This window comes from Trichechus manatus, unplaced genomic scaffold (assembly GCF_000243295.1).
Source record: "Trichechus manatus latirostris isolate Lorelei unplaced genomic scaffold, TriManLat1.0 scaffold00016, whole genome shotgun sequence".
NCBI lineage: Eukaryota > Metazoa > Chordata > Mammalia > Sirenia > Trichechidae > Trichechus > Trichechus manatus.
Window position 1 is genome coordinate 24590252 of NW_004443952.1, and position 24071 is coordinate 24614322.

At 35.1% G+C, this 24071-nt stretch overlaps 1 protein-coding gene and 1 long non-coding RNA gene across 4 annotated transcripts in view; both read right to left on the reverse strand.

Moving 5' to 3' along the window:
- Positions 1–24071, reverse strand: part of ZCCHC7 (zinc finger CCHC-type containing 7) — a 272450-nt gene that overhangs the window by 200484 nt on the left and 47895 nt on the right. The gene's annotated exons all lie outside the window — the stretch shown is intronic.
- On the reverse strand, positions 10485–17316 carry LOC111819714 (uncharacterized). The gene is made up of 3 exons (XR_002823285.1): positions 13674–17316; positions 12685–12742; positions 10485–12322 (listed from the first exon to the last, which is right to left on the reverse strand). It is a non-coding gene; the product is annotated as an uncharacterized LOC111819714 (long non-coding RNA).

Genomic DNA, 24071 nt, shown 5'->3' on the forward strand with positions numbered 1-24071 from the left:
AATGGCTTCTAGTGCCCACAATGTTTTTTTAAATTTATACATTTAATGTGCACACAAACAGGCCAGCCTCAGGTGAGCTCTAATACATGTACTCTTAAACAACATAAGGCATGAAATCAAAGGGAGAGGGGATACCCATAACTTAAAGAGTTATGATTACTTCACTTATTCTAAACTTTTCACTGATTTCAAAAATACATCAGGAGTTCCAGGTAAGATGGAGTAGGCACACTCTGCCCTGTCTTTCCCACTAAAAGCAGCTATAAAACCCAGACAGAATGCATGAAGTAGCTGTTTAGAGATTCTTAAGAGCCAATAGTAGATTGGGGAAGATCATAATTCAAATCACCATTTTTCCCCTTTGCACATCCCTTGGCCTAGATTCAACGCAGTGAAAACCTGGAAGTGAACACTCAGCGGTGGACAGAGAAAGCTCCAGGAAAAGTCCTCTAGTTTTGGCTTGAGGAACAGGAAAGGAGTCTCTCAACACTCAAAGAAAGGAAGAAAATCCTCCAGTTGTTTTTCTTTTTTTTTTTTTTTGGTTTTTCAATATACTCTTACATCCCAGCACCCAAGCAATCTTGTGATGGTAGTGGAGGCAATGACAGCAGCAACAATGGGCATACACAAGAGCCTAAAACTCCAAGGGAGGAAATTTTCCTCTTCAAAAGGATGGCATGAACATTTCTTGCTTATTTTCTCACTCTCTCTGTCTTCTTGTTAGTTGGCCCCAGAAGTAGGCAGAGTCACAAGAAGTGTGCAGCAAAGGAGGAAAAGCAAAGTCCCAGTTTTATGGCTAGAGGATTAAAAAGGGGAGATATGGGTAACCAAAAAGTCCCAGAGAGATCATAAAGAGGGAGAATCTCAGGAAGGCAACCTGATAAAATTATTTATGAACTCCTGGGTTCACCGTAAGTAGCATACTATAGACTCTGAGAACAGAGCTATGAGATAGATGACAATCCAGGTCCTAAACTGGCCACTGTGTGACACACACGCAGGACAGATCTGAACAGTACTTCAGAGGCTTTATTAAAAAAAACTGACACTGGAACCACAACTCACAGAAGGCTGGTTAGAACTTGCAGCTTGTCCCCAACCAGCTCAACTGCCTATTAAAACAAAAATATCACGTTCACCATAGGATTTAAACAAGACACAGTCTCATAATATTTAAAATGTCCAGGATGCAATCCAAAATTATTTGACACATGACTAATCAGGAAAATCTCAACTCTTATGAGAAGTAACAATTAACAGATGCCAATGCTAAACTGACACAGATGATGGATTTATCTGACAAAGACTTTAATGCAGCTATTATGAAAATGTTCCAATAAGAAAGAGCAGTCTTGAAATAAAATAAATGATGGCAAGACTCAGCAAGATAGAAAATATATAAATGACCAAACGGAAATTTTAGAACTGAAAAATATAATAGCCAAAATAAAAAACTCATGGACAGGCTCAATAGCAGAACAGATATGATACAGGAGAGTCAATGAACTTAGGAAAAAAAAAAAGGTGAAGAACCTGTGGGACAGTAACAAGAGGTCTAATATTCAATTCACTGGAGTTCCAGAAGGAAAGCAGAGAATGTGGTCCAGAAAAAGTATTTGAGTAAATAATGGCTGAAAACTCAACTCTTCCATTTTACTTGTGTTGTTGCTGTTCTGTGCCATCAAGTCGGTTCCCACTCATAGCAACCCTGTAGCATTACTTACAGGGGAACAAAATTGGAATAACTGGGAATTTCTCATCAGAAACCATGAAGTCCAGAAGGAAGTAGAACATTTGTAAATACTGGCAGAAAAACTGTCAATCCAGAATTCTACATCCAGGAAAAATATCCCTCAGGAATGAAGGCGAAATAAATACATTCTCAGATGAAGGAAAACTAAGAGAATTCATTGCGAGCAGATCTCCTATAAAAGAACTGTTAAAGGGAGTTCTTCAGAGAGAAGAAATACGACACCAGAAAGAAGCTTTGAATACCAGGAATAAAGATGAGCAACCAAAATGGTAATCATCTTTCTCCTCTTCAGACCTTTAAAATATGTTTGACAGTGGAAAGCAAAAGATATAACAGTGTCTGATGGGGTTTTCAACGGTCAACAACTAAAACCAAACCTGTTGCCATTGAGTCGATTCCGATTCATAGTGACCCTACAGGACAGAGCAGAACTGCCACATAGAGTTTCCAAGGAGCAGCTGGTGGATTCAAACTGCCAACCTTCTGGTTAGCAGTCGTAGCTCTTAATCACTGCGCCAAAGGGTAACTCAACTCCCATCTCAAAATAGGGCAAAAAGACTGTAAAACCGCCATGTGCATCTTTTAAAGAAGGGTTAACTGTGAACTATCAAATTTCCATGGATCTTTAACAGCACAGTCATTTTCCTCATTTCTTTTAATCAATCTTTCATTCTCTCCAAGTGGAAACAATAACATCAAACAGCTTAAGTGCCTACTTGTGCACAATACCGTCAAGATCACAACCTTAACAGAAAATAAAATACTCATTTCATGCCAGTAAAATATCAACACATTTGTGGTATAAAAAGAGAAAAGCACTGAGAAAGAGTCATTGGACTTTTGTTTTCTGTCTTATTTTAAAACGGCAAGCTCCTCCTGATTAAATATAAAAAATACACTTACCTTTTATAAATCAAGTTCCTTTTAAGTACCAGACTTGGAGAGAAGAGATTGTTCCATTTTATAAACCACAGTTAGGGTTACTGAGTAGGTGCAAATATTCAGATACATAGAAACAAATAATTTGAAGAAATGCCAAAAACATCCCCCATGTATTAATTAAAGCCTAACTTTAGAAATAAATCAGCTCATCTTTAATTCATCTTGTTCTTAAAGATTTTATTCTTAGACTGCAGGAAAAAAAAATCTTTAAATCTGTAAGTAGTCTAGCAGTATAAATTTTGTTTACTTTTAAGTAAAATGCATGATATCCAGTAATACAAATGCATTCCTAAAATAGGCAAAACTCAGTTACTGCCAACTGCCCTTGATGTATTTTTAACACCCTAAAGATTAAACCGTATAATGTCATAAATCCTATTACAGTATATAATCTCTAAATTACATTCAACGGGACAAAAACATACAGCATATTAATGAACTTTACATTTTCATAACATTCTTTATACTGAATGTGAAAATCTAGTTACTTTGGATAAAAGTTTATGAAAATCCATCTCTCATAGCTATTAAATGAAATATATTCTGCTCATCGTTACAATCAGTTACTTTGAAAATGATGTTAGTCTTAGAAGTGGATTAACCTCTTCCACTTCGCCTGCCCCAAACTTCAAGATTTATTTACATGCTATCCGCAAAATATGAAACACGAAAAAGGGGTGAGAACCTAAAAATATACAACATTAAATATATATCATACATACACATGCATGTTTAGAACAAACATGTTTTTAACACCCTGGAAAAAAATAATAGCAAAGTGAGTTTAACAGCAACAACAAAAACCATTGCCCCCACTGAAAAAAACATCCCACTGCAAAAGGGCAAGAGCTCATTTTTACTGAGTAATGAAAGGCAAATAATAAAACCTCCAAATTATTAAGCATCAGGAAAAAACATGCAAGAAATTTACTACATATATGAGACATGAAGCAAACTGACCACAATTTTGAAAATTAAGACACATAAATGAACACATATTCCTTGTAGTGGGTTGAACAGTGTTCCCAAAAAAGAAATGTCCAAGTCCTAATCCCCAGTACCTGTGAATGTGACCTTATTTGGAAATAGTCTTTGCAGATGTAAAATTAAGGATCTCAAGATGAGATTACCCTGGATTTAGAGTGGGCCCTAAATTCAATGACTGGTGTCCTTACAAGAGAAAGGAAGGGAAGATTTGAGACACACAGACACACAGAAGAAGGCCATGTGAAGACAGAGGCAGAGACTGGAGTCATGTGTCTACAAGCCAAGGAACACCAAGAATTGCCAGCAGCCACCAGAAACTGGAAGGGAGACATACAACAGATTCTCCTCTCAGAGCTTTGAGAAGGAACCAATCCTGCCAATACCTTGATTTCTGACTTCCGGCCTCTAGAACTGTGAGAGAATGAATTTCTGTTGTTTTAAGCCACCAAGTTTATGGTGATTTGTTATGGCAGCCCTAGGAAGCTACTACATTCCTTAAAGAAAGCAGGAAACAAGAATAATTTGTATTTATACATAAAACAATACATCAGTTTATTTATTTAAAATCTCCAAATTATAGCCTGATATTCACATTATTATTATATCATTTGAAATCAGATTGAATGAACTATCCAGAATGGGAGACATTTGCCAAATGAATTTCCAAATGATAGTCTCTTTCCACAGATGTAGTCAATTTGATTCCTGTGTATTCCACCAGTGAGGTCCAAGTGTATAGTCACCATTGATGTTGTTGAAAAACAGTATTTGCAATGAATAAGTCGTTGGCCTTACAAAATTCTATCATGCGATCTGTGGTATCGTTTCTATCACCAAGGCCGTATCTTCCACCTACTGGTCCTTCTTCTTTGTTTCCAACTTTTGCATTCCAATCACCAGTAATTAGCAATGCTTCTTGACTGCATGTTTGATCAATTCCAGACTGCAGAAGTTGGTAAAAACTTCAATTTCTTCATCTTTGGCCTTAGCAGTTGGTGCACAAATTTGAACAACAGTCATATTAACTGGTTTTCCTTGTAGGTGTATGTATATTATCCTGTCACTGAAGCACAGTACTTTAGGAGAGATCTTGAAATGTTCTTTCTGACGATGAATGCAACGTCATTCCTCTTCGTCATTTCCGGCACAATAGAAAGTATGATTATCTGATTCAAACTGGCCAATACCAGTCCTTTTCAGCTCACTAATGCCTAGGATATCAATCTTGATACGTTCCATTTCATTTTTGACAACTTCCAATTCTCTTAGATTCATACTTCGTACATTCCACATTCCAATTACTAACGGATGTTTGCAGCTGTTTCTTCTCATTTTGAGTCGTGCCACATCAGCAAATGAAGGTCCCAAAAGCTTGACTCCATCCACGTCACTAAGGACTACTTAATGCCACTCTACTTTGAGGAGGCAGCTCTTCTCCAGTCATATTTTGACTGTCTTCTAACCTGAGGGGCTCATCTTCCGGCACTATATCAGACAATGTTCAGTGACTATTCATAAGGTTTTCACTGGTCAGTTTTTTTTTTTTCTTAGAAGCAGATCACCAGGTCCTTCTTCCTTGTCTGTCTTAGTCTTGAAGCTCTGCTGAAACCTGTCCAAATGAAACCTGTCCAAATGAAACCTGTCCAAATGACGGTGGATGAGCACAATTTCTAAACGACAATAGGTGATCACATGCCTGTACATACCATAGAGCAAAAGATCATTTTAGGACTTGAAGATAAACTAAAGGATGTCTCCCATGACCTCTATAAACTGTGAGCCTGGTCTCTGCCAGTGGCCTCCTAAAGTATAGGCATAAGTGGTGGGTTTTAAAGCCTGCTTCAGGGTGACAACACATGATAAGAAAAGGAAAGACCCAAGCAGGGGGCACTGGAAGGTACAAGGAGATCCACTTACCAGGTATTCTGAAATCTAAGGTAACTTAGAATTCCTAGAAATCCACAGAAAATCTGAAAGATAGACTTGATACAACCTAAAATAGTTCTAAGGGACTGTGCCAGCCTGAAATGTGAAACCTTATATTTTCATGACCATGTAGAATGAACTTTAGAAGAACGCTCACATGTATAATAACATTCAGACGTTACAACACACCTACCTCCCCAAGTGCTCGCAGTCATCCAAAAAAAGTCATCTAAGCAACTGCTTCCCAAGCAGTATGACTGGGCAAACTGATTTATTATGGCAACCTATCCCACAAGAAGCCTGAAGTTTAAAAAAAAAAAAAAAAAGCTGGGGTGCGGGGGATGGAGGAGGTGGTAGTGATTGTGAAACACAGGTAATAAAATTGCATTTTACCAGCTACAGGGCAGTCAAAGATTCAGTGAAGCTTGAAATTTCCCTCCCGCATGCAGATCAAAGACAACATCAGTCCCCTTCCAACTGTGTAGCACAATACACAATTCAATAAGTACTCTTCATCTTCCTCCAAAACCTAGGCAAACTGACATTCAGTACCTGAATCTGATCAAGTCTCTAGATTTAACTCTCAGTTTACAGGAAATGAGTTGGAATCAACTTGCTGTCAACGGGTTTGGGTTTTTGTTGTTGTTTTACAGGAAATAGAGGGGACAAAGAAAAGTGTTAAACACCATAAGGATGCAATTAACAAAAGCCAGAACATGGGAAAGAATCCAGTTTACAAATGAATTCCAAAGCAGAAGAGGGGGGCATAGCAGGAGCAGGAAACCTATAAATATTAACAGATACAACAACCAATTGCAATGCACATTGTTTATTTGGATCCTGATTTGAACAAACTGAAGAAACTGTTTGAGCCAACTTGGGAAATTTAAACACTGGCTATTTGATAATACTGAGTAATTACTATAATTTTTTTTATGTGTGAAATGGCATTGTAGTTTAATTTTTATCTTTTAGATAAAGACTAGGCATACTTAGGATGAAAAGACTTAATAACTAGTATTTGCTTTTTAAAAATCCAGAAGGCAGAGGGGAAAGTGAGTAAGGATATTGATGAAACAAGACTAGCCATGAGATGATAACTACTACTGCTGAGTAATGGATACATGGACATTCATTACATTCTCTATTTCTAGGTATACTTAAAATTTTCCATAATAAAGTTTAAAATGTTTGGAATCATCACATTTTTGCAGTATTTGATAATCTGACATTATTTTCCTCTTCAAACATAACTGTATTAATATATTTCCTAATACTGAAACACATTGTTGGAATAAACATTACTTGGCTACTCTTATAAAAAAAGTTTTAAAACATTACAATGGGTAAGGGCCCACCATGTACAAAAAATGACTTACGTCTGAAGCATATATCATATTAAAAACAATGCCTATTCTGATTCAGTTACATTATTAAAAAAAAAAAAAAATCCACTGCCATTGAGATAGCGACCCCATGGGACAGAGTAGAACTGCCCCATAGAGTTTCCAAGGAGCAGCTTGGTAGATTCGAACTGCTGACCATTTGGTTAGCAGTCAAACTCAACCAGTGAGCCACCAGGGTTCCAGTTATATTACAGTAAGTGAAAACTACATCAACCTGCAAAACTTCAGATTCTAGTCTCCTGTCTTGTGGAATATGCTATGGAACCTAAACACATCCCAAGGTATCTATGCCTTCATTTTTTTTTTTTTTAAATCTGTATCCAACTCATTTATTCATCCAGAAGAATATTTATTGAGTTCTATACTAGGCATCACACCAGATGTTGGGGATACACAAAAGAACAAAAAGAAGTTCCAGCTCTTATTAAGCATACTTCTAGTAGGCAGAAGAAACATCAAGTTTCTTCCCTTTTATTACTTCCTCTTATGCATCGCATGATGGAAATTTTTATCTAGATAGATTTATGCATAATTAGTGCATTTTTCTATTTTTAAATCAAAGATTTATTTAGCTATACACAATAAAAACATGTAACGGCAGTATTAAACAACAATAAAATCAACACTACTTATATAATAAATAAGATGGTTGATTCCTTAGGCTCTGACATCAAAAATATCAGAACACCCTTCCTTATCCATTACTAGTTTAATGGATCTCTAATATGAATTTACTCATAATCTAACAACAGACAAATAGTTTTATGTGCTGAAAAGTCATTAACAATATTTGTTGTCTAAAGTATAGTTTCATTCTCAAACGCAAAAATTTCTTTAAGTACTCGGGTTTCAGCTTCTCCGTATTTTGAAATGAACTCTCCAACTTTGGTTTATTTCCTTAAGGCAGAATTTCAGATTGCTTGGGCCCAAAAGGTCTACTGTCCAGGGTGATTCCATCCAATGCAAGAAATCCACAAAATAACCCAGGTATTTACCAGTCCAAGAATCTGTTGCTCGTAAATGCAGTGTATACACAATTGTCCCTTTAACAAATCACATTCATGTACCACTGCAATGGACTATAATTTTAAACAAGTCTGAATACATCATGGTGATTTAAATATAATGCTAAATTTAATCGCCTTCTCTAAGGTATTGATACTATTTCCCTACTGATACCAAGTACAAAATAGAAGAATTCCAAAAAGAGAGGCTGCAGGAGATTTAGGATGTGTGAGAGAGAGACCAGTGGAGCAGGGGAAGGATACTGCCAGGCCCTACCAGTAAAAAATGGAGCACTTCTTGCTCTCCCAACTCTGGCATATTTTTTCAAAATGCTCATTCCCTTAATGCAAGCCAATAATGGGAATCTGGAAAACTAACATTAAGGACTAAACAAAACAAGAAACAACTTACTTTATCAGTGATCCAAAACACTAAGTCTGAATCTTCAAATGACACAGACTAAGTTGATTCCTAGATTTATCAATTAAGTTAACAGCATGAATACACATATTAAATTGCTACATATTAGATGTCTGCCACAAAAGCACTCAGTGTTAACTGAACTGAAATGAACTATAGAAGCCTTCTGAAACTTACAAAATAACATACACAACACAAGCATAAGATCAGTAAAATAGATTCTGCCAAGACTCCTCTAAGTATCTATTCCTGTAATTATAAAATACATCCAGAATAACACACAAGTACAATACAAATACAATGCAAAAAGCCCAATACCTTGCTAATACTGAGTAGGAAAAAAAGAGGGGCTCAAGGCAAGAGAAGGAATTAGGTTTGACTTCTCAAAACTACCACAGGGCCAAGAGGGGTCTAGGTTAAGGATAGAAGGTAATATGGCACTCTGTGGTTCAGAGTGTGGACTGCAGAGCAAGACTGCCTGTGTTTAATTCTGAGTCTTCCGTTTACTTGGACAAGGTACTTTACCTCTTCATACCTTTTTCCTCACCTATAAGTGAAGTGGTAATAGTAAATTTCATTGAGTTGATGTAAGGATGAAATGAGTTAATACATGTACTCAAAGTACAATAAATAAAAATGTGCTATTAGTATTGAGATTGCACTCATACTTGCCTAGTAATCTGAAGCAAATGACTGTCAGGTTGAGTCATATAAATCACTATTTTTATAAGTTAAAATACTTTGAATATTGACTTTTTTTATAGTTCAACTGAGTACGAAAAGAAAGAGCTGTGAAAACAAATTGCTAAGAATGCCTACAGGGCTCAAGCCCTAAAGAGCTAGAGCTAACCTAACCCAGTAATTTACTCACAAAGCAGCTCCAAGACATAACTGAAGGGAAAGGATTTCTCCAGCAGGTTGAAAACTGTATTTTAGATAATAGCATACAATTCAGTATGACTGACCTCTAAGGCAACCAATATTTTATACTGGATTGATTTTGAAAGCTGAATTAGTATTTTATACTCAAGCATCTATTCTCTGTCCTACAAGTAACAAAGTGAATGTTCTCACAATTCCTAAAGGTACACACTGCACTTAATTGTTTTTTACTAAATGAAAAAATAATTCCTAACTTTTAATCACATATTTTATAAAGCTTTTGCTGATTTACAAGATTTTTTAACCAAAACGTTCTAAGAAAAGTTTTTAATCAACATAATTTATTGTTAAAACATATTTCATAAATATCTACCTTGATTTTTACATAGAATTATTCTTATTTTCCTCAATATTTCCAGGAGAATACGTTTCTACGATTTAATGACATCTACAATCTACCTTAAAGGCTGTCAACTTTTCCAACTGAAGTACACTGAAACCTTAAAAAATTACACCACAATTTCAAGGTAGCCTGATTTTCCACAAGGTTGTCTTACGAACATAACATAATGGTGAATCTTTAAAAGATATGTAAAAACATATAAGTAAAAATAATGCTAATATAAAGAGAAATTTTCCTCTATTAATAAAACTGACATGCTATTCTTAAAGTTTGTAAAACACTGATAACTGTTATATTATTACAATTTTTAAAAGACCAATGAAAAGGTCAGCCTACAATCTTCGGCCCATTTCCCCATCAACAGTTTCAGTCCTCTGAGTATCAGATTAAAGTCTTAAATGTCAAAGAAAAATGAACAACTACCGGATCATCTGGTAATCACCTCTTTATAAACCAATAATTTACGCATTTCATCCCCTTTTTTAAGTTGATATATAATTCACATACCACAAGTCACCTTTTTAAAGTGTATAATTCAGTGGTTTTTAGTACATTCACAGATAAGTGCAATCATCATTACAGCCAATTTCCTTTAGCTATCACTCCTCTATGCTCTGACGCCCTTCAGCCCCTGGCAATCCCTAATCTACTTTCTGTCTCTATGGATTTGCCTATTCTGGACATTTCACATAAACGGAATAAAAAAATATGTGGTCTTTTGTGTCTCATGTTGTAGCATGAGCCAATCAGTACTTCATTCCTTTTTATGGCTGAATAATATTCCACTGTATGAATATAGCACATTTTGTTTATCTATTCTTAAGCTGAAGGACATTTGGGCTGTTTCCATTTTTTGGCTATTATGCATAATGCTATGAACATTCTTCATCATTTTACCCTATTTTTTAAGATACTGAAACAAAGTTTTAAACTTAAAGCAACTCACACAAAGCACTGGCAGAAGTCTCTAACAACCCTAAAGTCAAACTAAGTGATGATATAATTTCAAGCAGTAGCATCTCCTTCTTTAGGTAGAGATTCTGGTCTTGCGAGTTCATTCATTCTATATTAAAAACCATCTGGACAAGTGAAACAGAAAAAAACCTTATCTACTTTTACAGACCATAAATAAACAGGAAGGGCAAGGTAATAACATAGAAAGCTACAAAATACTATATTTTACATTTCCTATGTTGACTTTATCCAGTTTTTTACAAAAATTAACGTATCTCACATTTAACTTAAATATTTAAATAAGATTAAATTTGTTACAAACTACAAATTTGTAACTGAAGACAGGAACATACCAAATATGTACGTTTAAAGTATCTGTAAATTTGTACAGTTTGAGCTGTCTTTCTAAAGCAGTACACCAAAAAATTCCTGCTAAATATTCAGGACTAACCTAATGAATTTGAGAAGATTCAACCTCCAAATATTTATTTTTGGTAAATACAACAACCAAATTATCCAAATTTGCAAAGCTGGTTGGAGGTTAAAATTTATCCTATTGTTTGGGAGCAAAGACCGATTAACTTTCTTGATTAGTGATTAAAAAGCAAATTATATATTAATTATATAAAGCAAATCTCTAAAATTAATCTGCTTGAAAAATATGCACTAAAGAGTTTTGATTCAAATTATATGTAAAGTGTCCAACAACCACTAAATGTTACAATTGAAACAACAGTTTGCAAAGTATTATTCAGTAACTTTCAAGCCAATACTTTTGTTTGCTTTAAAACAAAGGACAAGAAATGTTATCAAAATAATGCAAAATTATTCCTCTACAAGTAAATAACTTGCTCAGAATATACCATTCGAAAAGAAAAAAAAAGATATTTTTTGAGATTGTGGAACTATACCAATTTTTAAAAACAAAATCTGTTTTAAGAGAATTAGAATTTTTTACATCTATTTCTTAAATTCACAGCTTTGCCTACCAGTTATGAAAATTAACAGCAAACAATGCCTTTTTTAAAAGACGATATTTATAGAAGAAGTCTGCATTTAAAAATGTACATCTAGTAAGCTATTAAAGGGAAGTATTCATTAAAGAAAAAAAAGACAGACTAGTAATCTACAATTTCTTTTTGCTATAATTTTTAACAACCTACTTAAACCAATTAAATCTAGTTTGTCACATTTCCAGAATATCAAATATACCCGGTACCTAATTTTTAATTCAAATTCAATAAATATTTATTGAGTGGTCTACTATGTGCCTAACACTATGCTAAGCACTGGGAAAAAAAATATCCATTTTGGGTTTTCCTATCTTTCTCCCTCCTTGTCCTAATGGCCTACACGTATAATCACTTGACGAAAGATGCCAGCAGGACACTGCTATCCTCATTTGCTACACACTTGACTTAAATTTATACTCATAGTCTCTAAACTCAGAATTCAAATAAATACCAACTCTGAAAAAGAATTCACAAGAATCCGTTTTTCTGTAGGGTACTCATCACTGAGGGGTAAAATTCTTCTTGTACGCATCATGAAGGAAGATCCTTTTTCCATGTTGTTGGCAAAACTGTCAATCATCTTGATGAGCAGCAAATAAATGAATGCCCAATGATGGGATTCTGTATTATCCTTAAAAAAGAAATCCATCAACTAAACATCAACAGGTAAATGTTTATACTCGACAGCCATCAATTTCAACTATCCATGCAAAGAGACAGGTGAGCTGGACTGGTAAACCTCGAAATTAGAGAAGTATTAATCGTCTGCTTCCAGCCAATATAAACAGATGTTATTTTTAAACGGGCAAAATCATCTCTTCCACTGAAATTTATTTGCAGCAGATAATGTTCTGTTACATTTTTAATCAAGCAGATGAAGTTACATTTAAATTGAAAATCTGCTTCACTCAACTAATCAGGCAAGTAAAATTCAGAGATGACTGAATGGCATTACACAGCACACTATTACGGCAGGTAAATTGGGAAATTTACCTGTCACACCACACAGCGTATTGTTCAGCCACTGCATCTGCAACTTAGAAGCAAAGCACTAAGACAAAAAGGGAAAGGCATGTTAAACAGATTTATAAACCCATCATATTTTATGAACACATTATTAAGGCTACCCGTAAATCAATAAATAAATTTTAAAAAGGAAAAAAGACCACACACCATCTCTCTGGGACTTGATGAAGATTTACATGGGTTATGCTTATCTGTTTCATGTAAATAGCATGCCTGGTTATTCTGAAGATCAAGATACAACCCAGGCAAAGAAAAAAAGAAGCGAATTATTTACATTACAACAAAAGGCAAAGAAATAATGACCACATATCAAGAATATGATGGTCAAACACAAGAAAGGGAAAATACTTCAAGAAGAAATAAGACAAAATAAGCATCTTAATTTGTAAAATAAAATCACTAAGGCTATCACTGATCTGGGCAGACCATTAATTTCACGTACAACAAGGACAACACATCTAGAATATTGTCAATTCACCTCATTTAAAAAAAAGCCTGGTCTATCTTAGTCAATTGTAGTTCCCAATACAGTTGGAATGTTAAGGTTTCTAAAATGCCTTCAAAATTTACTCTTACAGATACCCAAAAAAATACAATGGCTATTTCAGTTGTTTCTTTCAACTGAAACTCAAAATTTAGTTTTAGTGCTTTACTATTTATAGTCAAATATTTTTGCTGCAACAACTGAACTTCCTATGACTACTTGTAACATTAAATTTGAGGTATTCCAATGTTATAGCTTTTATGTCTTTTTTATAATTTAGTTTTATCTTCACAACCACCTTTAAAACATATAGGCTTATGTGCCAAAATACATAGGCACCATATGTAAACGAAATATACAGGCTTATGTGCCAACCATTGTGCCTCTTTTCCAAATACAGACACAATATATAAATGAAATATATAGTCTTATATGCCCCCCATTGCACTGTTTCTCTTCTTTTCCTTTCTACCTTCTTTCTCTTCTTGCTTCCTTCAGGTCTCCCTTCCCTCATTCCTTCGTTTTTCCCTTCCTTCTTTCTCTTTTTTTTTTGGATGGCGGCGGCTAGAAATAGAATATAACACTGGAATGTGCTCTAACTTATAAAGACAAATAATGTGAACCTAGCTTAATTTTCCATTAGGTGGAATGGATTTAGACTCACATATCCACACCTTGTCATGGGTTTAGCTAGTAAAGCTAGCTGAAAATCATATACTCATAAGCATGGTGTTTTAAATGTCAGGGTGTCATTGTTAGCAAACTACAAATACTTTCTGCTTTTAAATGCATAGATGAACAAGTGGAGGAAGGCCAAAACGGTACAAAAGCTGTAATGTAACTGAAAGGTGTAGGATCAAAAAGTGAAGAATGAAAAGAAGTCAACAAGGATATAGGACTTGAAGGCTTGCAAAAGAAGATAAAGAAAAATGAGGAACAAGTACATACTAGGAAAAATGAGTAACAATCACCAACATGAGATTTGTTGGTATAACCATGGAATGATTTCCAGCTCCAGTTTATAGCAACAATTTAGAAACATAAAATTTCTAAAGTTTTGGAATTCTGTTATATATGAAGTAAACAGATACAGCATTAAGATACCAAAGGTATTTTCACCATTTGGATTAGAAACAGACTCATGATACATCAGAAAATATACAACTATGCTTTTAAGGTAGTTAGAATAGTTATCAAACCTATTTGTAAGTATCCTCAAGATTTCTTTATATTATTATTTTTTTTAGATAAATTCGTTATTTCAGACTAAAGTAGAGTTGCATAAGATAGTACAACTTCCTGTATATCCCACACCTAGTTCTCTCCATTGTTAACATTAAAATTGTTTATTTTGGAGTTCAAAAATGGTTGAATATTGGTGATTTCACGTGGTTCCATCTATTGGATCTCTCTTGAGCTCAGCTAAGTTTGTCTCCTATTTTGCATTTTTTTCAATAAACTTTTTACTTTATAATACTTTTCGATTTACAGAAAAATTGTGAAGATAGTATTAATTCCCATATGCCCCTCACTCAGCTTCCCCTATTATTAACATCCTACATTAGTATATTTTTCACAATAAATGAACCAACACTGATACCTTATTGACAAAAGTCTGTACTTATACAGATTTCTTGAGTTTTTACTTAATGTCCTTTTTTTGTTCCAGCATCCTAGCCAGGATCTCACACTATATTTAGTCATCATGTCTCCTTAGCTCCTTTTGGCTGTGACAGTTTCTCTCAGACTTTCCTTGGTTTCGATGACTTAAACAGTTTTGAGGAGTACTGGTCAGGTATTTTGTACAATGTCCCACAGCTGGGATTTGTTTGATGTTTTTCTCGTGGTTAGACTAGGGTTATGGCTTTTTAGGAAGAAGACCAAATACCTCTCAAGTGCCATTCTTATCACATCATTATCAGACATAAATACTATCAACATAACTTATCATTGATGCTAGCACTGATCACCTGGATTATCTCTACGTTTCTATCATAACCTCAGCCTCCACAAAAACTACATCCATACTTTTCTGAATTCCATAATGATACACTGCTATTCTTCACTGCTGAAGGTGACAATTTTAACAACTCCTCTGTCTCGATGTGGCTCAGAGGGGGAAAAAATACCAAGAAACAATCTAGCTGTGTTCCCCATACTGCACAAAGATTAGTCTTGGTGTTACTACTGGCAGTAATTATTCCAAGCCTGTGGCTATTTATGACTTGGCTCCTTGCTTTCAAAGCTGGGCCAAAACAAAGGTCCTTGACCTTGGCTGCTCATTAAAATCATATGGGGAAGTTTCAAAAATACTGTTGCCAGGGCCAATTTAAACAGAATTACTGGGGGTAGGGCTTGGGTGGGCATCAATAGTTTTTTTAAACTCTCCAAGTTATCCTAACATATAGCTAGGGTGAAGAACCACTGGTCCAAGGCCTTAGCTCTATCTTGACTGCAGTTCAGGCTGATCTGTCTTCCCACTTACAGCATTCATAGCTATGCTATACTGCTTGGGGTTGTACATTTCTTGTTTCTTCAGTTCTTCCCCTAACTAACTCTGGCTTCAAAGAACCCCATAGCCCAGTGACACTGCAGTGCTATTTGAACAGTGGCAGATTAAGCACAGTCAGAGGCAGGGGGCAGTTCAGAATCACTGCTGATGAAAAAATATAAATATTCCAAGGTAAAGACCACAAATGGCTGGATATCAAACCACAAATATAAAAACGTTCTGTATTCCCCCCAAAAAATACAGTAATAGACTGTTGTTTAAAAACCCGGAGATCACTGTCACACTGAAACAACAATCTATGGGATGGTCGAGCTCCTAGGCTAACTTAACAAAAGTGTTCTTAACCCATAGGCTAAAGAAATTTTCCACTGAAACATGAAATTGCCACATTACATCAATTTCATGTGGTATAACCTAATACTATGCATTTTCAATAAAAGTCAGAAAACAGCTAATAGTGTTTAAACAAAACTAAAAAACTTATTTTAAAAAATTTGTTTGATCTTAAATGCTTATACTTGAGGGAAAGGCTGGCCAGATCATATGGTTGGTAAGACAGATAATTCTATTTACACATAATGAAAGGGACAAAATGAGTTTTTGACAGATGAGAGTATAGGCTATAAAATGGGGAGAACTTCCAGGAGAGGACTTGAACTAGCAGAGGCAGAAGAGGTGTTGGGAATCACAGAAAATGAAAGCTAGAGCTACAAAAACAGAAAAATGAACACTGTCATTAATTTAGAGATATGGTTCCAAGTGATATAGGGCTTATATTATATAAAATTGTTACATGCTTAAAGAGAGAAGGTAAGAACTTCAAAAAATGAGGGCATTTATATATTCTCATAGTGGGATGATGATAAAAACAGGATGAATAAGGTATTCTTAAGTTTATTATATTAACTTTCATAAAGGACCTGGCATATAGTAAGACACTTAGTAAAAGTATTTTATTTTCCTAGATAGTAAACACCCAGAGCCCTTCAATAGTACTATAATCAAGGATGAGTATGGGAAAAATAGACTCTCCTTCCTTTTTTTCTGAGTTAGTACCAGCTGCTAGGAATGAATAAGAACCAAGCTAAATATAAGTATCTTCAACATATACTTGTCATAAACATTTTTATTCAAATTAACAATTATGAACCACTTCTCAATCTTCTGTGCGTTCATGACTTTAAAATTGTATTTCAGATTCTGTTTTTTTACTTTACATAACCATTTTTTAGTAGTAACAAAAACACTGTATAAACATTTCTGAGGACCCACACAGTGTTCCATGATATAGATATATAATCAACACTTAATTATTCCATTTCTGCTGTGCATTTATGTAATTTTATTTTCTAAAAATAATAATACATTCTTTGCACTTACACATCGCTGATGGGGATATAAAACGGTACAGCTACTCTGGAAAACAGTTTGGTAGTTTCTTAAAAAAATAAAATTCAACTACTTTATGACCCAGCATTTGTACTCCTGGGCATTTATCCCTAAGAAAGGAAAACTTATGTTCACATAAGAACCAACACACAAATGTTCACAGCAGCTTTATTCATAATAGCCAAAAACTGGAAACAACCCAGCTATCCTTCAACGGGTGAATGGTTAAACAAACTGTGCATCCATATCATAGGATACAACTCAGCAATAAAAATGAACAAACTACTGATACACACAACAACTTGGATGAATCTCCAGGGAATTACACTGAAAGAAAAAAGACAATTCTAAAAAGTCATATACTGTATGATTCCATTTATATACCATTCTTGAAATGACAAAATTATAGAAATGGAGAAAAGATTTGAGTTGTTAGGGGTCAGGGACAGTACGGGCAGGGGCTGTAAAAGGGCAACATGAGGCAGGATCCGTGTGGTGACAGAACTCTTCTGTGTCTTGACTGTATTAAATATCAATATCCCAGTTGTGATACTGTACTACAGTTTCCCACTGGGGGGAACTGGGTAAAGGGTACACAGGATCACTCTGTATTATTTCTTAAAACTGCATGTGAATCTACAATTATCTCTAAATAAAATGTTTAATTAAAAAAAAACACATCCTTTACATATAAAGAGTTTTTCTGTGTTTCAGATAATTTCCTTATATCGCTAGGTCAAAAGAATCAATCATTCTTTAAAGCTCCATCTATTACAAAATTATTTCCTGAAAAAGCCATGCCTTTCAACATTTCTCCCAAGCTTATATTATTCTACTGTTATGTGGCCTTCAAAATGTAACTCAAGCTTCCCCCTCCTTTCCTCTCTTTACTGCACCCTTGGGAAGGTGCCCTGCGCTGTGTTCCAAAGCATCCTACACATGCTGTGCTTATTAACCATAGTGCTTATTAATCAGTTTCACAGTTTTTTACTTGTCTCTACACACAATTATAAGTTCCTTGACAGGAGGAATAATATCTTCTTTATCTGTGTAGCTCCAGTTCCTATCATATAGTAAGAGTTCAACAAATGTTACTAAATTAATGAATGAAGAAATGAATCAACAAATAGTATTTTTTAAAACATTCTCATCGATGTGCATTACAACCGTTAAGACTTTCTTGGGTGGGGAAATGACGATACCGCTAACACATTTAGGATGCTGTACTGTCAGACTGGCTTAAGGCAGAAGACAATGAGTTTAGCTGAGTTTATGATGATTATGTGACATTCGAATGGAGCAATCCCACAGGAATGACTGGCGGGTCATGACTGGTGACTCAGGCTTTGCAATCACCTCCAAAGACATGACAGTTGAAAACAGGAAAGAGAAAGACAAACCAGCAACAACAGAAGGGTTGTCAGGACATAAGAGATGAAAGTCAGAGGTGGAAGGAAGATCTGACTTTTCATTGGAAATCTTTTTGTACTGTTTGAAGTATTTTATCATCTACATCATTTTCCAAAAAATAATAAGATTTCATAGAACTGTACAGAGAGAGGAGAGAGAGATAAGAGAATCAGGATTTTGCTGCAACAAATTCATGAAAGGATGGAGAAATTTCAAGGAATGAGCTACAAATCAATAAATAATAACCAACAACCCAACAGATAAATGAGCAAAAAATGCTGTCAAACACATCAAAGATTTTCAGCCTCATTCACATGAGAAATGAAAACTATAATAAGACATCATTAAAAAAAAATCTTAAACTGACTGTAGGACATGTGAAATAAGCACTCTCACACACGGCTGGTGGGAATGTACACTGGGACAACCGCTACAGAGAGCAAACCTTTGATCCAACAACTCTACTCCTAGAAATCTGTCCTACATATATGTGCACATGTGAAAAATGACATCTGAACAAAGATATTTATTGCAGCATTTTTAGAAATAATAAAAGGCTGAACACAACCTAAGTGTCCATTTAAGAAAAGACTAGTTAAATAAAATGTGTCCATATAATGAAGTACTATGTAATTGTGAAAAAGGAAGTGGCAGCTCTATATATTCTAATATAGAATGGTTGCCAAAATACATTTCATATAATCCTTGAAATAATTCTATAGTCATCTACATCATACAGTTGTAGAAACTGACCCTTACAGATATTAGGACTTGCCCAAGGTAATACAGCCAAAATTTCAAAACATGGTCTAATTCCAAAAATCAGGTTATTCCTGCTACACAATACAACCACACAGATTCAATCTAGAAAAGTAAAGATGGCAGCCATTAGAAAATTAGTGAGTGAAACAATAACAAGAGCCAAGTGGAAGTTTATCTCATGAATTTGTAGTGGATTCAGGCTAGTTGCTGTTAATCAGAAGACTCTGATATCTGCTGCACCACTACAGATCACATACTTAATGATCAAAAAAGAAGTTTTTAATCTGATTAAATGTTAAATGTTCTTTAATGACCAAGAAAAAAAAATTACAAAATAATATGATTACACTTAGCTCTATATAATAGATTTGCTTCTGAAAAGCAGTTTTGAAGTTTTATGATTAGATTTTGAAACACACCATCAGAAAGCTCTTTTTAAAAGAAATTCCATGGTAAATCATTGGAAACATACCATCTAATTCTGTTTTATATCACATTTTCATACACTAGTTTCTTAGTACTTATAAGATAAAATGCTATTTAAGCAGTTAACTACAGCAGCCTACATGTACATTTTCTTATTCTAGTAAGTGGAAACTTTCATAATCAGTCTGCATTTTGAAAGGCTGAGAGGATGAACTCTGGAAAGGATTATTTTAAATCTTCAAAGTGAAAAATAAGACATCAAGCAAAATAATAATTATTACACTACTGCTTATTCAAGTCACTGACAAAAACTTGCTAAAATTAAAATACCAATTTTGGTAGTATTTTATGAACCTCTATAACACACTCACTGTATTTTTTAATTATTTTAAGAAGAAAATGTCTTTTAAAATACCTACTGACGAAGGGTTTATAAATATTAGAATTATGCACATTCACACACTGGGTGACATTTCCTTCTATTAAAGCGTTAAGACAAGGGGTGGAGGTATCAATGTTTAAAGTTAAAAACCAGAGTCTGTAAAAAGAAAATACTCTGTAATGCCAAAATATCTCATAAAATTCAGAAAACGATCAAGAGTCAAGCTATAAAAGAAAGGATGCTAAAGACTATTTTAACAGCACAAAAATAAACTTTGTATAAGAAAATAGTAATACATGTAAATCTTAATGGATCTTCTTAGCTATTGGAGCTGAACAGCAAATTTGAAGACTTAGTTAGGGTCTGTATAAAGAACCTAAACAAAATAACACATCTTCTATACACAATCTCTTGTTTTCTCTATATTTTGCCTCTAATCTCCATTTTGTTTTTAACTGACAATTTCATAGATGTAGAAGAGGCACAAGTCCCATCAAAATGCAATTATCACTTCTCAGTAAACAACTGAGTATACAAAATTTCTTTTAATAGACTTGGTAATCAATCAGGTCAACATTACCGACAGAGTAAAAGGCCACTTACTAATATGATTAAAGAGATACTGGGAGGGTATCTACCCCAAAATAGTATTTTTCCACCTGATGAAATTCATTCCTTTGGACCAAATGTAAATAACATTGAAAAAAGTAGCCCCTTAAATCATTATAAACTAAGGCACAAGTAAAGCTTATTAGCAACTAGTCTGCAGAACTTAAAGTCCTCTAGAAACTAAGGTTAAGGCACTGAAAAGCATCAGCAAGAAAAAAAAAGTCCCTGAAGAGGTTGAAGAGGATGCTAAAGGAGACTTTCATTAATTTCCCAATTTTGTCTATTACTGAAATTAACAGCACTTACAAGCAGCATTTACAAATACGCTAACAACTCTCCAGCAGTAGAAAAGGTCACAGCTAGAATTCTGCCATCTGGTTCTCTCCACTACCCGTTAACTCCACCCCATTTCTAACTAAAAAATACAAGGTGGATGAAAAGAGCAAATAAGCAACAGAGTTTATAGAAAAAATTCAGTTTTACATGTTTCTTTCCCCTAAAGTTCTTTCTGATGTGTTACTTCCAATTTTAACTTACTACAAATAAAATCTAAAAAAATACAAGTGTATTTTATAAACTACTCTCAAACATCTTATTATAATTGCTTCAACCCTACATAACTGTTAATACCAGTTAGCTACAGCTCTGCATCCTGTGAGCTTTTTTTATTTTTCCCCTAGAAGAGGAGAAAACGATTCCTTGCTTTCTTTCTTTATGAACTTAAACCTGTTGAGCTTTTGATCTACAATTTAGTAAATATATCCTATCCTCTGGAGCCCTGGTGGCGCAGTGGTTAAGAGCTTGGCTGCTAACCAAAAGATTGGTAGTTAAAATCCACCACCTGCTCTTTAGAAACGCTATGGGACAGTTCTATTCTGTCCTATGTAGTCGCTACGAGTCAGAATTGACTTGACAGCAACGGTTTTTTTTTGTTATGTTTTGTATTTTTATCCTATCCTCTAGATGAGGTCTCAAAAGCCTAGAAGAGGACAAATTTTCCATACATCTAACAGCCTTGGAGAGTCACACTATTTTATGGCACCTAATAATTGACATTAGCATGATAATCAAAAGGTATCAGAAAAACATCCATATATTCTGTTTAAGAAGGTATTTGAAAAATTCTCAGCAAAATCGGTTAAACTATTTTAAAAGTGAGAACACCTACAAGAGAAAGCTTCTTTTAAACATTAAATGGCAAGGTTAGATTTTTTTCCCCAGTATCTTACTATGATTTTCAAACATGCAGAAAAATACAAATAATAGTGTAATGATCATCTAGGTACCCATTGTTGTTGTTAGTTGCCATCAAGTTAACTTAGACTCATTGTGACCTTAGGCATAACAGAACAAAACATTGCCCTGTCGTGGCCATTTATTTGGAAGAAATTCTAGGAAGAAATGCCTAGGGGTTCCAAAAATTAGCGATGAAAACCAGTACCTATTATCTAGTCAAAATTTCTCAACCTCAGCAATATTAACATTTTTTTGTAGTGGGGGCTGTCCTGTGCATTGTAGAAAGTTCAACACATCCCTGGTGTCAACCATCCCTGCCCCTAGCTGTGACAACCAAAGAGTCTCTAACCCATTGCCTTGGAGTTGATTCCGACTCATAGTGACCCTATAGGACAGAGTAGAACTGCCCCCATAGGGTTTCCAAGGCTGTAAATCTTTACTGAAGCAGACTGCCACATCTTTCTCCCACAGAGCAGCTGGTAGGTTCGAACCACCAACCTTTCAGTTCACAGCCGAGCGCTCAACCACTGCACCACCAGGGCTCCTTAAAGAGTCTCTAGACATTGCCAAATATGGGAGGGAGAGGAGAAAAGGGAGGAGTACTTATTTCCTGGCTGAGAATCACTAGATCTAACAATTGTTGACATTCTGCTGTATCAACTTTGTCTACCTTTGTCTACATGTATTCTTCCTCTTATCAGAACTAAATATTTCAACACTCATTTCCTAAACATAAGGGCATTCTACTACATAACCACAGCAGCACTATCACATCTATTTATCATATCAAGTAATGTCAGCTAATTTCTAGGGCTTTTTCATGCTTGAGATTCTGAAAATTCACTTATAATAAACATCTCATTCCATAATAAAATCAGATCTATGTGACAACAGTTAAAATTAATATTCTTAATCTACATTTTAGAGCTAAGTATCTCCTCCTCTTGAATGTGTTTTTGTTTTTTGGTGGTTTCCAGGCTTTCCTCTATCGTAGTAGGCACTTCTTAGCTTCAATTTTTTAAAAATGAGCAGTTTCTACTAAAGACATATTTGGAAGACAACTGGTGGGAAATATATGCTTGCTTCTTTGCAAAGGTGATTGTTGTTATCAGGTACCATCGAGTCAGTTCCAACGCACAGTGACCTTAGGTACAACAGAATGAAACACTGCCTGGTCCTGTGCCATTCTCACAATTGCTGCCATGTTTGAACCCATTGTTGCAGCCACTGAGCCAATCCATCTTGTTGAGGGTCCTCTTTTTGCTGACCCTCTACTTTACCAAGCATGATGTCCCTCTCCAGGGACTGGTCCCTCCTGATAACATGTCCAAAGTAAGTGAGACAAAGTCTTGCCATCCTCCTTTCTAAAGAGCATTCTGGCTGTACTTCTTCTAAGACAGATTTGTTCGTTGTTCTGTCTATGGTATATTCAATATACTTCGCCAACACCACAATTCAAAGGCATGAATTCTTCTTCAGTCTTCCTTATCCATTGTTCAGCTTTTGCATGCATATGACATGACTAAAAATACCACTGCTTGCGTCAGGCACACCTTAGTCCTAAAAATGATATCAAAAGTGAATGGACAGATTAAATTTCTCACTTCAGGCTCCCTAATATCATTCTATAGCAAAATGATACCATAACCAAATAGAAATGGAAAAGCAGTGGGTTTAATGCAATTTCAACTGGACAACATAATTAGAAATTTTAAATTTGTAGTTTTTAAATTTTTTCCCATACTAAAATTTATACACACATTGTTATGTGGCTCTATGCTCTCCCCATACTTTGACAGCACACTCCTCCTTTCCACCCAATTTCCCATGTTCATTCAACCAGCTCCTAACCCTCTCTGCCTTACCATCTCACCTCTGGACAGAAGCTGCCCGTTTAGTCTCTTGTATCTACTTGAGCTAAGAGGCACACTCCTCACGGGTATCACTTTATGTCCCACAGTCCAGTACAATCCCTGTCTGAAGAATTGGCCTCAGAAATTGTTTTAGTTCTGGGTTGATAGAGAATCCAGGGGCCATGCTTTCTGGGGTACCTCCAGTCTCAGTCAGACCATTAAGTCTGGTCTTCTTACTAGAATTTGAGTTCTGCACCCCACCTTTCTCCTGTTCCATCAGGGACTCTCTGT